General features: G+C 42.7%; 1 protein-coding gene across 3 annotated transcripts in view; it reads right to left on the bottom strand.

Annotated features, from left to right (window-relative positions):
* Window positions 1-15,534, bottom strand: part of ARK2N (arkadia (RNF111) N-terminal like PKA signaling regulator 2N) — an 88,101-nt gene extending 72,567 nt beyond the window's left edge. For 2 of the 3 annotated variants that reach the window (XM_059409587.1, XM_059409590.1), the window contains exon 1: window positions 14,727-15,021. The gene's annotated coding sequence lies outside the window, so the exon portion shown is untranslated. Of the gene's footprint in view, window positions 1-14,726; window positions 15,022-15,337 lie in introns of those variants that run through there. The other variant, XM_059409588.1, reaches the window with a different exon arrangement.
* Between the last annotated feature and the right edge of the window lie 641 nt (window positions 15,535-16,175).

Raw genomic sequence — 16,175 nt, 5'->3', positions numbered from 1 at the left:
TCAAGGAATATTTTAAAAAGCAAAAAAAGATATAGGCGATTTCAACTGAAAAGCCTACTAAAAGAATGCTTCTGTTGCTATTTTTAAAAACAAACTGATGACTGTTTTATTGCCTATTTGCAGGCTTTTTACAAAGCTACAATTTAAAAAGATACACACAATTAAGTGGTCTATCCATACTGACAACTATCTAAACAATTCCATTTAGGTTTCCAGAACATTTTAATTATTTTTATTAATTATTGCTCATAGTTAACCTGAAATATATAATCCTCATTTCTAAGAAAAGAATATGTAGGTTAATGGCCAAGATATATTTAGATAGACTTAGATAGATATATTTAGAACACTTTCTGAATTTCCAACCTGTTTCTTAACCTAAGACACACAAGTAGCCCCCTTTAACCAAAATGAAAATTCTGAACATCTGGATCTTTACAAAACATCACTTAGGTTATACATTTTAAAGATACGGCTTTCGTCAGACTCCTTTAAAATAAGTTTTCCTAATGTATTTGAGGTTTGATATTTAAAATTCAGGTTTTGTCCATGAATATACAAGAATAACTCCTCTGTGTGAATCAAAGCACATCTATGCTGTACACCAAAAAAGGTAAACAAGACTGCTCCTTGCTTAGACCTACAGTTTCTTCAGAAAGGCCTACAAGGCATGTATTGCTCAAGTCTCACTTCAGCATCATTTTGCTCCATTAGGCTCCAAATTCTTCAATATGCTAAGATCTTTTCTGATTCAGGAGATTTTGCCCTTGCTGTTCCCACTACGAGGAAAGGTAGTTACAATTCTGAAATCTGGTTTGCTCTAGTATTTAAGATCTCAATTGAAACCCACCTTTAAAAGGCCTTCCTTAAATACAGTAAAACACCTCCTCTCTCACCCGGATCCCCAATATTCTCTATTTCTTAAAAGGAAACTAAAATTACCTTGCTCATTTGTGTTTACAGTTTATTGTCTGTCTGCTTCATAGAATGTAAGAGGGCAGGGAATTTGTCACATTGATTACTGTATCTGTAGCATTTAGAAAAATACCCCAAACCTGCCAGACACTTAATATTTGTTGAACAACATATATTTATACAGTATTTATGAAGCAAAAGACATTTTGCTAGGGCCTGTGGATATCATTTTTTAAATATAAGTTTCATTTTCATTAAAATAGAATCTTAACGACATTCTGCTACTTCAAACACTGGCTTTTTACAGTATCTTTTTTTTTTAATAATTTCCCAACCATTTAAAAAAAAATTTTTTTTAAGATTATTTATTTATTTGAGAGAGAGAGACAGTGAGAGAGAACATGAGCGAGGAGAAGGTCAGAGGGAGAAGCAGACTCCCCATGGAGCTGGGAGCCCGATGTGGGACTCGATCCCGGGACTCCAGGATCATGACCTGAGCCGAAGGCAGTCGTCCAACCAACTGAGCCACCCAGGCGCCCATCCCAACCATTTAAAAATTTTAAGGACAAACTCTGCTACAAGTGCAGTTACCCTTTACTTCAGCACCAGCTTTATCTATAAATAAGCTACATATTAGCTTAACACCTGCCTTTCAGATATATACAATAATGATAAAGGCTTCAGTAACAATTTTTTTTCTTTTTTTTTTTTTAAGATTTTATTTATTTATTTGACAGAGAGAGATCACAAGTAGGCAGAGAGGCAGTCAGAGAGAGAGAGGAGGAAGCAGGCTCCCTGCTGAGCAGAGAGCCTGATGCGGGACTAGATCCCAGGACCCTGAGATCATGACCTGAGCAGAAGGCAGAGGCCTTAACCCACTGAGCCACCCAGGCGCCCATAATTTTTTTTTCAATAGCAGCTACAGGAAATGCAACTGACATGCGATTTTTTCCTTGCTTCAATCTATGGTTCAATTAATATAAGCTATTAAAGTTTAAATTCTAAGCTACTTCATTATTCAGTTTCACCCACAATTATACAAGAATACATGTTTTGTGGGGCACCTGGATAGTTCAGCTGGAAAAACGGGCAACTTTTTTTTCTTTCTTTTCAAGATATTACTTTTTGACAGAGAGAGGGGGCACTCAAAAAGGGGGAGCAGCAAGCAGAGGGAGAAGGAGATGCAGGCTCCCCACTAAGCAAGAAACCCAATGCAGCACTCGATCCCAGAACCCTGGATCAGAATCTGAGCCAAAGGCAGATGCTTAATCAACTGAGCCACCCAGGTGCCCCGAGTGTTTAACTCTTGATCTTGGGACCATGGGTTCAAGTCCCACATTGGCAGTGGGACTTGAAAAAAACTTTTAAAAAAACACTTGAACCAAAAAAAAAAAATAATCTTTTATATAAATCAAAATATATCTGCATTTTATACTGAAGAAGGTAAACAAGGATACTCCTTTGATAACTTTCCCTAAAAACAAATACCCATTGTTTTTATTCACTTTATAGAGACCACACAATCACCACCTCTTTGATATCTTTATATCTGAAAAAAGCAGTGTACTTTTGCATACTGCACTTACTTAAAACCATGCCCAAAGCATACCATACAATTTAATCAATAAAAGGAAAAACTATGCCAGGGCACTTTGGTGGCTCAGTTGGTTAAGCATCTGCCTTCAGCTCAGGTCATGATCTCAGGGTCCTGGAATCAAGCCCTGCATCAGGCTCTCTGCTCAGCAGGGAATCTGCTTCTCCCTCTTTGGTCTCCCTCTCTCTCTATTAAATAAAAATAAAATCTTTGGGGCACCTGGGTGGCTCAGTGGGTTAAGCCTCTGCCTTCGGCTCAGGTCATGATCTCAGAGTCCTGGGAACGAGCCCCGCATCGGGCTCTCTGCTCAGTAGGGAGCCTGCTTCCTCCTCTCTGCCTGCCTCTCTGCCTGCTTGTGATCTCTCTCTGTCAAATAAATAAATAAAATATTAAAAAAAAACATCTTAAAAAAAAAATAAGTTAAAACTATGCCATATAAAGGAGGGAAGGAGTTATTAAGCAAGGGAAGTGCAGTCCAAATAGCCTCAGAGCAGTCTAAGCAAATTTTTTAAAGTTATTTTTTTATTGGTTTAGCTTTGAAATCCAAAAATTGTTAGCTGGCTTATAGTTTAAATATTCAGTTACATGTGTTTGTTCAGGTTTTTGTTTGTTTGGGGGTTTTTTAGGACTTTTTATTTTGGGGGACAAACAAGTGGCTCAGTTAGTTAAGCATCAAACTCTTGATTTCAGCTCAGGTCATGATCTCAGGATTGTGAGATCAAGGCCCATATGGGGTTCCACACCATGCAAGGAGCCTGCTTAAGGTTTTCTCTCTCCCTCTCCCTCTGTCCCTTCTCCCCTTAAAAAAAAAATAAAAGAGGCTGTTCTATTAAAAAAATATATTTTCAAGTATAATCTCTATATCCAACATGGGGCTCTAACTTACAGCACTGAGATCAAGTCACATGCTCTACTGACTGAGCCAACCAGGCACCCCTCAACTATGCATTTATTACTGAATCTATGATTCAAAAATGATGAACTCTCCTAGCAATAAAATTAAAAGCAACTGGACTGCTTCTACACTGCTATAAAAACACTTCTTATATGAATGGACCTTAAAAACAAAAGAAATCATGAGACCACCAACAACAATGTAGCTTAACTCTGAGAGAGTAGAAATTTCTGCCTCCAAGAGTTGCTTGCGTATGTTCTTGCATAGGTTTGCAATTGTTGCATAGCTTGCATCTTCTACTGACTCACTTGCAGTAGTAATAACTTTCCTAATAATTGGGACGAAGGTTAAAAAAAAATTCCATGACAATTATGGGTTTTTGTTTTTTGTTTTTTTTAAGATTTTATTTATTTATTTGACAGACAGAGATCACAAGTAGGCAGAGAAGCAGGCAGAGAGGGGAGGAAGCAGGCTCCCTGCTGAGCAGAGAGCCCGATGAGGGACTCAATCCCAGAACCCTGGGATCATGACCTGAGCCAAAGGCAGAGGCTTTAACCCACTGAGCCACCCAGGTGACCCCAATTATTGGTCTTTAAAACCACTTTCTAAGTTCTTTACCTAACTTTGCCTACCCTATACCCAAAAACTTAAAAGAAAAGGCCCAAGTTAAGGTGTTTTGAAGTTTTGCATGGTTTTACTTTTTAAAATATAAACATGAACAGAAGACAGAGACCAAGAGACAAATTGCAACCCAAGAAGATAAAACTAGAATGAAGCAGGACTTTCAGTTTTGTAAGCCTACTTCCTGCTGGTGTGGGCAACTGTCAAAGATTATGAAGTGACTCTACAGTGTCAGAGAAGTTGGATACAGATAATATGACAAGCTAAGGGTGGAAGAGAATCACAGTATAAATAATCATCCAAAAAAAATTAGCACCTAATAAATTACCTGATTTTTCTGACTGTAGCACACAACACATACACTGCTATGAGGGTGATTTTTAAAGCAAACAAACACACACACAGCAATGACAGAAAATTTAAGCCCAAGAAATTAAGAATTAGTTAACCTTAAACATGGGGGAGGGGAACAGCACAATATGAAGAAAGTAATAAAAAGAAACCAGTCACTTATGCAAATGTTTTTACCTACCCCTCCAGCCCCATTATATTGCAATCTCCTCTGAAGACAGGGATTACGTTGTTTTCAGTTCATTCACAGTTCCTAATACTTAACGGTCTTTTCCCTTATATACAATATTTAAATCTTTGTTAAACTGAACTGAATCATTTTTAAAAATCACCAAGACCACTAATGAAACCCCTTGTTTGCTTAATAGAACTATCAATTTGTATATAAAAATATTTTCCAGGGACGCCTGGGTGGCTCAGTTGGTTAAGCAGCTGCCTTCGGCTCAGGTCATGATCCCAGCGTCCTGGGATCGAGTCCCACATCGGGCTCCTTGCTCGGCAGGGAGCCTGCTTCTCCCTCTGCCTCTGCCTGCCATTCTGTCTGCCTGTGCTCGCTCTCTCCCACTCTCTCTCTGATAAATAAATAAAATCTTTAAAAAAAAAAAAAAAAAAATATTTTCCAGGGGCGCCTGGGTGGCTCAGTGGGTTAAGCCGCTGCCTTCGGCTCGGGTCATGATCTCAGGGTCCTGGGATCGAGTCCCTCGTCGGGCTCTCTGCTCAGCAGGGAGCCTGCTTCCCTCTCTCTCTCTCTCTGCCTGCCTCTCCATCTACTTGTGATTTCTCTCTCTCTGTCAAATAAATGAATAAAATCTTTAAAAAAAAAAAATATTTTCCATTACATAAAGTCAACATGACTTCTGACAATGTAACTCTCCTTTCCACATAAAACCTAAGACAGGGGCACCTGGGTGGCTCAGTCATTAAGCGTCTGCCTTCAGCTCAGGGGATGATCCCAGAGTCCTGAGATCCAGTCCCTCATCGGGCTCCCCACTCAGTAGGAGACCTGTTTCTCCCTCTCCCATTTCCTCTGGTTGTGTTCCGTCTCTTGCTGTCTCTGTCAAATAAATAAACAAAATCTTAAAACAAAAACAAAAACAAAAAAAAACCCTAACACAAAAACGGACACCACTAATAACCTGGTATTTTTCCTTAATTAGAATACTAAATATAGGGGCACCTGGGTGGCTCAGTGGGTTAAAGCCTCTGCCTTCAGCTCAGGTCATGATCTCAGGATCCTGGGATGGAGCCCCGCATCGCATGGGGCTCTTTGCTCAGCAGGGAGCCTGCTTCCCTCACTCTCTCTCTCTCTGCCTGCCTCTCTGCCTACTTGTGATCTGTGTCTGTCAAATAAATAAATAAAATCTTTAAAAAAAAAGAATACTATATATAAATGTTTGTGAACTGATGCATAAAGATGCAAAAATAAACACAACTAAACTAAATTTCTTAGACAACATAACACAAATAAGGTAAAAGTAGAATTATCTTACTAAAAATCAAAACAAAGCCCCCAGTTCTAGGAAGAGAATCCACTATGTCTTTAACAGTGATGTTGCCAAATCTTTTGAAATAGAAAAATCAATCTTTTTTTCTAATTTTTATATATGCACACTTCAATTTTTTAAATTTTTTTTAAGATTTTATTTCTTTTGAGATAGGGCACATGAGCACGACTGGGGTGAGGGACAGAGGGAAAAAAAGACTTCTCCAGGGACGCCTGGGTGGCTCAGTTGGTTAAGCAGCTGCCTTCGGCTCAGGTCATGATCCCGGCGTCCTGGGATCGAGTCCCACATCGGGCTCCTTGCTTGGCGGGGAGCCTGCTTCTCCCTCTGCCTCTGCCTGCCACTCTGTCTGCCTGTGCTTGCTCTCGCTTCTCTCTCTATGACAAATAAATAAAATAAAAAAAAATTAAAAAAAAAAAAAAAAAGACTTCTCCACTGAGCAGGGAGCCCGATGCAGGACTTAATCCCAGTACCCTGGAATCATGACTTGAGCCAGCTGCAGATGCTTAACTGACTAAGCCACCCAGGCACCCACTAACCTACTCTAATAATAACAGTAGTCTTACCTTAGTAAGCACCAATATCTCAAAACAAATTTTGCTCCCAAAGGACTTCTTTTGATTACTTGTTGTATTTGGGGTTAGTTTTTTCACTAAGAAGTTGCAGGTAGCATGGATAATATGCACAGTCCAGGAACCAAAGATCAGGACTGAAATAAAACCACTACAATATAATGATGTAACGGAAACAGCCCTCTTCCCCACAGCAACTCATCCCTTCCCTTAGCTCTCAAAAGGAAGAGGTTGAAGAGGCTATAAACAAGGTACAGTATAAAAGCCTCAGAAATGAGAATGATGAAAGGCATTCAGAGTGAGGAATTAGGAGTAATTAAGTGCAGCTCAGCAATGAGTGTCAACAGCTGCTAACACCACAGAGAACCAAACATTATGTGCCTCCTCATACAACTACTCAACATGATCTAACAAGGTATATTTTTGCCCCTTCAAAGAAAAAGGAAAGAAACAATATACATTACAGGGGTGCTTGGGTGGCTCAGTTGGTTAAGTGTCTGCCTTGGGACTGAGTCATGATCCCAAGGTCCTGCGATGGAGCCCCACGTCGGCTTCCCTGCTCAGTGAGGAGTCTGCTTCTCCCTCTCCCACTCCCTCTGCTTGTGTGTGCGCTCCCGCTCTTGCACTCTGTCAAATAAATAATATCTTAAAATACACACAAACACACACACACACACACAGTATAAAAACTGAATCTGATCAAGCCTCTAAACCTAATACCAAATAACAAGAGACCGAGGGACAGAGGAACATGTTTAAAACCACCATAGGAATGTAACTGACAAATTCAAATGGGGAAAACTGTTTCTTCAAGTTATTTGCCAGGGAAAAAATGTAGGGGGAAACTTTAGATTACCAAACAATACCCAAACCTTTTTGACTCAGTCTGAATAAGTATGAAAATACATTTAGGAGACAATGGAACAATGTGAACACTAAATATCATATGATAGTAAGAAATTATTGCTAATTATCTTCAGTGTGGTAATAGTTATTTGGGTTTTTTTCCTTCATGAGTGAAGTTGACTAAGAAACTGAAGTGCTAAAAAATTGGAGTACAGAAAAGAAACATTAGAAATTAATGCAGCTGGGGCGCCTGAGTGGCTCAGTGGGTTAAAGCCTTGGCCTTCAGCTCAGGTCATGATCCCAGGGTCCTGGGATCGAGACCCGCATCGGGCTCTCTGTTCAGCAGGGATCCTGCTTCCTCCTCTCTCTCTCTCTCTCTCTGCCTGCCCCTCTGCCTACTTGTGATCTCTCTCTGTCAAATAAATAAATAAAATCTTTAAAAAAAAAAAAAAAAAGAAATTAATGCAGCTGAATGGATTTGGCCCACCTAGACTGAAATATAAATTGTGAGACCATGGGAAGACAGCAGCTCTGCTTGCTTGCCAGCCAACCTTCCTCCAGTGATACAACCTCTATAAATAGGCCAAGAGTGATAATGGCTGCTCAAATCATTTCATGTTGCAGATACCACCACTACTGACATGCAACTGGCCCAGCCCCAGGCTGTGAATAAACCAGCATCAAGAGCCAAGGAAGTTACCACATGCAAAGAATGCACCACGGCTAATATGAGACCCTCCAAGTACTCAAAAGCACTATCAGTGTAAATCAAAAATACTTTAAAACACACGTTCCAGATTTCCTCCAAGATCTCTGCTCTGGCCATTTCTATCTCCCTCAAAATACAGTACACATAAAGATGGGATAAAGATGGGTCATCATATGCCAGGACCTGAGGTCCCCTAGCTAAATGGTGCCGAAAACTTAACATAGCAATTATTTGATGAACTGTAGTGGAATAAAGTAATGGGAAACCCTTGATAAAGCCCTGATGTAAGAATAAATGATGCTTCTATGCTAGGTTAAAACTAGGGCAGACAGAATACCACTTAAAATCTTAACCACATGAGGTTTTTGTTCTTAACACAGAAAGGAAAACAGTCCTGTTTTCCCAGAGTTTTAGTCCACACCCAATTTCCCTATCCCCAACAATACCTTTCTCTAATTATAAGGCACCTAGCAAAATGCTGACTCAGAACATCATAAAAGTTGTTGTTGTTGTTGTTTTTCTTTAAACCAGACAACTCAGTATAAAATAACTTCTGGACACTTCAGTCAGTATCTTGTTTCCCAAATGTTTATCATGCTAATGAAAACTTAAAATTCTAGATTACCTAAGCACAAGCCTAGTTTATCCAAATTCTTAGGAATGACTGCTATAAATTTTTAAAGATTTAATTTTGTTGCTCTTTGAACAATCAAAACTAATTTACTACTAATACATGGACTTGAATTCCAGGCAGAGGAAAAAGTATTTTGTAAATGAACTGGCAGTACAAAAAAGAACACTCAAGTCTCCAATCATTTTCTTTCACATTTAGAGACCTATTTAGGAAAAACGTCATTCTCCAATACCGTATTTAAAATGATTTTATAAAGGAAAAGACTAACTCCATCCTATACTTCGCTATACGTTTTTCTGCTATAACCTACTTTTCTTCACATTTTAGGACAGGAAAGAAACTTAAAGGTCATCTGGCTCACTAGATTTGAGTACCTTATGCAGAAATTTTCTTTCATCTTTCTACCCATCCCCAACTGGCACCTAAGTACTCAGTAAATGGGCTTCCGATTTAAAAAGGTATAAACACCCCCACAAACAAACATGGCAGTTATGTGGTAGGTTTCTACTTTTAACTAATCTTAACTAGAAAATACCATCCAGGTTGTTTCAAAATTGAATCAAGTCAAATTAATAACTTAGGATTTATACCATCTATCTTTTGGCTATTAAGTGACAGAAGCGGAGGTCCCTGTTTTGAATGAAGACATGAGAGAGAACAGAAACAAAACTTAAAATGAACACTATAAAGCCACAAATCCTAAACAAGACAATCATCAAATCTGAGTCACACTGGTTTTCTGCTATTTTTAAACTACGTTTAGTATTATCATCTGTTACTAAAGTGTTATGAAAAGTATGTTTAATATATACAACACACATTTCCTCCCTTAGCCCAGAAATACAGAAGGAATATAAAATACTTTTTAGTTTCACCCTGCTCCTTTCTTTTACCACAAGGACTTGTAGGCTGAGTGTGCAAACTGACTAAACATCAATCCCACTTGTGCTGAGGCTGCCCACACAGAAGCAGAAAACACTGTTTATTTCCCCTACCATGAGCCCCGAAAGAGTAAGAAAGGTAGGTACAATTTAAAGATAACCCCTTGGGGCGCCTGGGTGGCTCAATGGGTTAAGCCGCTGCCTTCAGCTCAGATCATGATCTCAGGGTCCTGGGATCGAGTCCCGCATCGGGCTCTCTTCTCAGCAGGGAGCCTGCTTCCCTCTCTCTCTCTCTGCCTGCCTCTCCATCTACTTGTGATTTCTCTCTGTCAAATAAATAAATAAAATCTTAAAAAAAAAAAAAAAAAGATAACCCCTTAAAAAAAGATAAACCCTAAAAGGATTTAGAAAAAAGTTTCATGACAACAATCAAATTTATACTTAAAACTGGAATTTAAAACCTAAAGAAAAGTACTATCAAATTAGTCTGACAAATAAGAATCAAACCCAAAATAAAAAAGAAAACCAGTGGAACAGCTGGATGGCTCAGTTGATTGAGCGTCTGACTCTTGATTTCAGCTCAGGTCATGATCTCAGGGTCCTGGGTCTTGGGACTGAGCTCAGCATAAGGCTCCACACTGAGTATAGAACCTGCTTAAAATTCTCTCTCCTCTCTCCCTCTGCTCCTCTCCACTCACTCATTCGCTTACTCACTCTAAAATAATAATAATAATAGGGACGCCTGGGTGGCTCAGTGGGTTAGGCCTCTGCCTTCAGCTCGGGTCATGATCACAGGGTCCTGGGATCAAGTCCCGCATCAGGCTCTCTGCTGGGCGGAGCATGCTTCCCCCTCTCTCTGCCTGCCTCTCTGCCTACTTGTGATTTCTCTGTGTATCAAAATAAATGAATAAAATCTTTTTAAATAATAATAATAATAAAATTAAACCAGTAACATTTCTACTCATTGAACAGAAGAATGAAGAAAATTTTTCAAGGGGCGCCTGGGTGGCTCAGTGGATTAAGCCGCTGCCTTCGGCTCAGGTCATGATCTCAAGGTCCTGGGATCGAGCCCCGCATCGGGCTCTTTGCTCAGCAGGAGCCTGCTTCTCTCTCTCTCTCTCTCTGCCTGACTCTCCGCCTACTTGTGATCTCTCTCTCTCTGTCAAATAAATAAATAAATAAAATCTTTAAAAAAAAAAAAAAAAGAAAGAAAATTTTTCAAAAGGAATGCCCATCCTTCATATTCCACCTGAGCTTTTTCCCCTAAAAGAAAAAAAAAAAACAAAAAAACACTTTAGCAGACTAACGTACCTTCACAACCTATCCCTTTGTGAACTCAAGGCACTGGCCACACTTAACCAGCCAAGAATGATACTCATGACTCTGGGTAAGCAGTTACCTAGGCTGGAATGCCCACCTGGAAACTCATCTTAAACTCAGGTTTAAATGTTTAAATGTTTAAGTTCTTTTAGCATCAGGACCTTGTCAGTCCTTTTCACCAGTATATCTCTAACAACTAGAGCATTAGCGACACACAGTAGGCAATCAATAAATTAGTGTTGTAAGAATAAAGAGGTTCTACCTGAATGTGTTGTCCTCTGTTTGCTCAAAGTTTTCAGTAGCTCTTCCCCAATTATTAATGTCTATTTCATTTTCACTACAGCTAAGAAAATTTATTTGGCCCCAGATTCTTTCCTAAAATAATACAGAATACCATAATCAGTATGGTTCAAAAGAACACACTTAATAGCACATTTTGAGGGGCATCTGGCTGGCTCAATCCATAGCGCATATGACTCAATCTCGGGATTGTGCGCCTGAACCCTCATTAGGTGTAGTATTTACTTAAAAAATAAAAACTTTGTAAAAGTAGCAGGCTGCCTGGGTGGCTCAGTTGGTTAAGCTACTGCCTTTGGCTTGGGTCAAGATCCTAAAGTCCCGGGATGGAGTCCCACATCGGGCGTCCAGCTCCATGGGGAGTCTGCTTCTCCCTCTGACCTTCTCTCCTCTCATGCTTTCTCTCTCTCTTTCTCTCAAATTTAAAAAAAAAAAAAAAAAATTTTTAAGTAGCAGATTTTTGGGATGCCTGGGTGGTTCAATCGGTTAAGTGTTTGCCTTTAGCTTAGGTCCTAGGATCCAGCCTGGCATGGGCTTCCTGCCCAGCCGGGAGTCCACTTCTCCCTCTGCCCCTCCTGCTGCTTGCGGTGTGGGCACACACAGACTCGCGTTCTCTGTCTCTCTCTCTCTCTGTCAAATAAATAAATAAATACATTTTTAAAAGGTAGAACATTTTTAATGTTTTACAGGAAGGTCTAAGATGATTCACTGAAATTACACAGGGTTTGAGTCTCTAATATATACCAGTACCAAACTTTAAAAGAAAGATAAAACAAAAACAAAACCATTCTAACTACATATACATCGAGTTTACTCATGCAGATGTCAGAACAAAACTCTTAAGACTGAAGATCCCAGCAAAACAACTCCCTGAAAAATGAGTTTACAAGTTACACAAACCTGGAGAAGTTACTAGTCATATAGTAACGAGACTTAAGGTACCAATGTCACTTACAAAATAAAAGCTTTGAAGGACATATACTAAGCACTCAATTCCAAAAGAACTGCATTAAATTAAAATTTAAGCTGAATTTATTTTTAATATACAGATCTTGGATTAATCACAGAGAGTACAAGACAAAGAGTATTAGAACACTTTCATAAATGCACTTAAGAGTAAATGTAAACTAAATTAGTGAGCAATGGAACAACTACACTGTGAACTTAACATGAAGCTAGCAGTGAGGAAAGTCTCCAGCTCCACTCTTTTTTCACAAAAAGATGTCAGAAAAATTTTTTTCGTTAAGAAATCATTTAGCTGGGGGCGCCTGAAGAGGCTCAGTGGGTTAAATAAAGCCTCTGCCTTCGGCTCAAGTCATGATCCCAGCATCCTGGGATCGAGCCCTGCATCAGGCTCTCTGCTCGGCAGGGAGCCTGCTTTCCCCTCTCTCTCTGTCTGCCTCTCTGCCTACCTGTGATCTCTCTCTCTCTCTCAAATAAATAAATAAAATCTTTTTTAAAAATAACAAATAAATAAAAAGAAAGAAATCATGAAGTTTCTCTCTGCCTCTCATATTGCACACACCTATCTATACTGAAGCTTTTTTTAATTTATTCATTTGACAGGGAAAGACTCGAGAGAGGGAACACAACCAGGGGGAGTGGGAGAAGAAGCAAGCTTCCCGTGGAATATGGGGCTCAATCCATCAGGACCTGAGCCAAAGGCAGACGCTTAACAACTGAGCCACCCAGGCACCCCACTTATTTTGAAGTTTGTATCTACAAAAGGTTATTATGAAAAATAAACATGGTTTGAAGTTTTAAGAGTACAGTGATACTGAAAAGCACTCTGATTTAAAAATGGCTAAAAATGGGACGCCTGGGTGGCTCAGGTGGTTGAGCAGCTGCCTTTGGCTCAGGTCATGATCCCAGCGTCCTGGGATCGAGTCCCGCGTCGGGCTCCTTGTTCGGCAGGGAGCCTGCTTCTCCCTCTGCCTCTGCCTGCCATTCTGTATGCCTGTGCTCGCTCTCTCTCCCTCTCTGACAAATAAATAAAATCTTTAAAAAAAAAAATGGCTAAAAATATTTTTATTTCTCAATGGAACTGCATAAAATTTCAGTAAGATTCTTTTTAAAGCAGCATAGGTCATTGCAGTAAATTCCATCTCAGTTTCCTAAATTAAAACTTAACTCAATTTTATATTTACTGAGCACCTACTATGCATAAAGCACTAAATGAAGCATCGGACTGGCCAGATTAGACAGCCAAAATATTACACTTCCCACTAACAAACGGTTAGCATTTTGACTCCTCAGGACATCAGGTAATAACTATCAATTTTAAGCCTCTAAAAATGCTTGTTAAACCAAAAGGCAATGCTCTTACTGGAGGAATCCAGATTGCCTGCATCAGCAAAACTACATTAGAAAGTTAATAGCCTCCATCCTTAAAATATCCCAGGAGAAGAAAGGAAGTGATTCAAACTGTTAGCATGTGCCCAACGACACTACACAATAATAGCCTAAGCAAAACTGCCAGATGTATTTGTAATTAAGAGGTCCAACCTTGACAAAGCATCATCAGTGGGATTTTCATCCTACTGGGTAGATGGATTCAGAAAGCAAAAGCTCAGTCAAGAAATGAAAAGCACATGTAAGCATAAACTGCTCAAGCGGTTCGATCAGGAAGAACAAGTAGAGACAGAGGTTCATTCGTTCAACCTGCAAGCCTCTACTCTGCGACAGCCGAGAGGACTTAAAAGAAGAGAATGAATGACCTGCGGTTTCTCGTGGGAACTGCGGCCCCAACAATAAACTGAGGACGGTGCTGTAAGAAAATAAGTTACAAAGCATGGAGTGCTAGTGGGGAGAAGTGAAAACTCCCCGGGAAGAGTCAAAGAAGACAATGATCTTTAACTTGGGGCCCGTCAGTTTACATCTGCGCCTATTTTCTACATAAAGTTGACAAATTGTCCAGAAGAGGTCAGTTTTGGAGGCTGGCTGACACATCCCTCCCATCGACTGGCGGCGTCTGCCGACCGAAGGTGGTGGAAGCACCGAGAGGCAGGCGGCGCCAACCAAAGGAAGCCTTTTCTCCCTCCTCCTAGGCCCCGGCAACCGCGGCACTGGGGCGGCCGCCCGGGCTCCCGGGAGCAGTGGCAGGTGTCGGCGCCAGATCCCGGCTCGCGGAGCTGGCAGAGTTGGCAGGGCTGCTGCCGCCGCTTCTCCCACGGGCTGGGGCGCCGTAAAGTTGCATGAAGACAACTTCAGGGCCGAAAAGCCGCTCTCCCGCGCGGCTCGCGGGCAGCGGCACCACCAGCCTCCTCTCAGCTCCGGGAGAGAGAGATCCGCGGCCCGGGGAAGGCGAGAGGGAGCTCGACCCGCCAGCTCGCCCCGGCCGGGAGGACCTGAGGGTCACCGGCGGGCGGACGAACAAGGCGTCCAGTGATTCCGCTCTCGTCGGGGGCCCCCACCTGGGCCGTGCCTCCCGCCAAGTCCGGGCGCGAACAGTCTGCGCCCGCCGGGCCCGTCACGACCCCGCAGCCCGGGCGCCGCAGAGCCTACACCCGCGGCCCGTACCCCTCCGACCCAACCCGACCCCTCCCGAGGACGCAGCCGGGCCCCAGCCCTGCGCACCTTCCCGGCTCACCTGAGCTCCGCAACAGCTCTGCACCTCCTCGCCCGCTCCGCGCGCCCCGTCGGGGCACGGACCGACCCCCCGGCCGGGACTCCCCCGGCCGCGGTGACTCGGGACGCGACGGTCACCGCCGCCTTCTCCTCTTCAGCAGAAGCCCCAGCGGCGAGCAGAGAGTCGAGGTCAAAGCCCCGCCGAAGCTAAAGCGAATTTCGCCACCTCCACAGCCTTCACCACCAAGTCCCTTCACTCGTCCGCGCCGCCCGGAGAAAATGTCACCAGAGGCCGTTCCGCTCGGCGCCTCACTTCCGCCCGGAACCACAGAGCCCGCACGGATCGGCTAGAGCGGCCGCTGCGGCGGCAGCCTCCAGGGACTGGAGCGGGAAGCCAAGGGAAAGCCAGAGAGCGCCATCTGGTGGAAAGGAATCCGCGCTCCTCCCGCTGCAGAGCGCCCGGCGCGCGGGCACCAGCTTCCCGGGCTTCTTTCCCGCGCTCATCCATCTGATCAGGGATCTCCCTTCCAGAAACACCCTTCCCAGAGGACTGGAAACCAGTCAGTGCAAGCCAAGGACAATGCCCTAAAAGAAGGACAACACTCCCTTTTCCGCGCGCTTCTCAGTACTCACCCCTTCTGAACCCTTCCCGAATGAAGCTCGTAGTGTCCGAATCCTTGAGTGACTCCAGCAAGGAGTCCGCTCTCTTCTCTCCCCACTTTTTCCGGATGTCGACAGCTCGGCTCGAGGAGACTCCGCTGTGCGCGTCTTGCAGTGGCATCAGCATCCCGTTCAAGTTTCTGGTCGGTTACCTTGCGGGCCTGGCCGATAGACCGCCACCTGCTGGTGAGACAGGGTCCGCCGGGAGAGCCTGCTCCGCCCCTCCGCGCGTTGCCAACGCCCCAAATTCCACCTCTGCAGAGTCACTCCTCTCTTTTGCACTTCACTGTGGGAAGCGGGACGCGCCCGGGTGCTCTGAGTTCTCGAGGCCCTCCCTTCAGGTCTGTGATGGAAAGGAACGTGCTGTACGCGGGACCTGGAGGAAAGGTGAAGTGAGCGCCGACCACCTGGCCCCGTGCAGGGCTCAGAAGGCTCGGAGAACAAAAACGCAACTCGAAGTCTAGCTGGTGCTCCCAAAGTCAGGGTTTTGAGAAGTAAATGAATAAATAAATAAGAGCTTGAGGAGAAAATGTAAGAGGTCTTTACTTTTTCAGGAGCCGTGCTGGCACCTGGGGTAACACTACCCTTCATACCAGGTGCTTCGGCTGCCCCAGTTCACTCATTTATGCTGACTGCCCACAAGCATGGGAGTTTTCCTTCCACGATTAAACGAATACATTGATAAAATAATTTTATATTACTAGCCAACTTTTTTTGAATGCCCACTGTGTGCCAGGCACTGTAGCATGGGTTTAAATGGATTTATTCATTTAATTCCCACAACAACCCTATAAGCTCAGGACTATTCCCA

The sequence above is a fragment of the Mustela nigripes genome, chromosome 8 (assembly GCF_022355385.1).
Source record: "Mustela nigripes isolate SB6536 chromosome 8, MUSNIG.SB6536, whole genome shotgun sequence".
NCBI lineage: Eukaryota > Metazoa > Chordata > Mammalia > Carnivora > Mustelidae > Mustela > Mustela nigripes.
Note: the sequence above shows the minus strand (reverse complement) of the source record. Positions and strands in the feature narration are given on the sequence as shown.